This window comes from Octopus bimaculoides, chromosome 8 (genome assembly GCF_001194135.2).
Source record: "Octopus bimaculoides isolate UCB-OBI-ISO-001 chromosome 8, ASM119413v2, whole genome shotgun sequence".
Classification (NCBI taxonomy): domain Eukaryota; kingdom Metazoa; phylum Mollusca; class Cephalopoda; order Octopoda; family Octopodidae; genus Octopus; species Octopus bimaculoides.
In genome coordinates this window covers 9,923,386-9,924,805 of record NC_068988.1, presented here as the reverse complement: position 1 = coordinate 9,924,805, position 1,420 = coordinate 9,923,386, and positions in this window count along the sequence as shown.

Genomic DNA, 1,420 nt, shown 5'->3' with positions numbered 1-1,420 from the left:
AGGAATTAAGTCGATTATATCGACCCCAGTGCGTAACTGGTACTTAATTTATCAACCCCGAAAGGATGAAAGGCAAAGTCAACCTCGGCGGAATTTGAACTCAGAACGTAACAGCAGATGAAACACCGCTAAGCATTTCGCCCGGTGTGCTAACGTTTCTGTCAGCTCGCCGTCTTTAACTGTCATAATATAGAAACATTTCTCATGAAACCAGCTCACAATTTACAGATGCTTACATTTTTAATATATTTTCCTTGAATTTTTTCACGGGTCCACCTAGTAATAATAATAATAATAATAATAATAATAATAATAATAATAATAATAATAACTTTTTGAAACATTATTGCTTTTCTAACACATTTTTTCTTTTCTCTAGATTGCTAGTTGCTTAACGACCACCATCATGTGTTATTACAACATTGTCTGAGATACCAAGCGCGAGAAATATTTTGTGACTGCTCAGAATTGCAATATGTAACTTTTTGTAACTTTAAACGGATATTTATTCAATATTTCCGTTCTAATTATTGCGCAATCGTTTCGTTCTAATGTTTATCAGTGCAATATTCCGCCAATGAGGACATGTGCATTCGTTCATCAAAAAGATTAATCAAATACACACATCATTGACCACGCATTTTTGCTTTCTTCTCTGATAAGCGCATAGACGCATATTTAATCTATTTGTCTTCTCCTGTGCACTACCTTCAGGTGTCCGCGTTTACGAAACTTCATGCCAAAGTTTAAAGATTTACTGTTTTCTTTTTCCTGGCAAAGATACAGCTGTGAGTTCGTGTTGATTTACTGTCACTTAATCTATGAGAGTCACCAGCGAACTTTATACTAAAGCATAGAGACTATGTAAATTTATGTTGAGAAGCTAGTTCACGTGACAGTAACTGTGTCCAAATATAAGTGAGCCTGTGACGGTGTCTTATAGCAACAAAATGACTACTACTATTTGATACATTACTGAGGTAATAGACCTTGATAGGTACGATGTTTCATTCCATTCAAGGGCAAACCCAAGACTAGTAGCACCTAACGAGTAGCCTCACACTTCCCCAAGCTCTGCAACGCCCGAGATGGAATCCGCTGACAGATGTAGTTTAGAGTCTTTCCCAGAGTAGGCATGATTACTCATAAAGGAAAATGATCACAGTGCAGTAAATGTAATCAAAATACAATTCACAATATGAAGAAAATGTAGACGATTTGTAACTGATAGTTCTGTCGAAACGCCAGAGACGTTCACTTGCTCTGGGATGTGTAGAATGTGACATTTGAACTTTAGAAGTCCTTTTCACTCATTTGCAGTTGACAAATAAAGACAACGTAAAATAGGGTACACCCTAGGATAAGTACAGAGAAATTTATATTGGCCCATCTAACTGTAATTGTAATATATATATATATA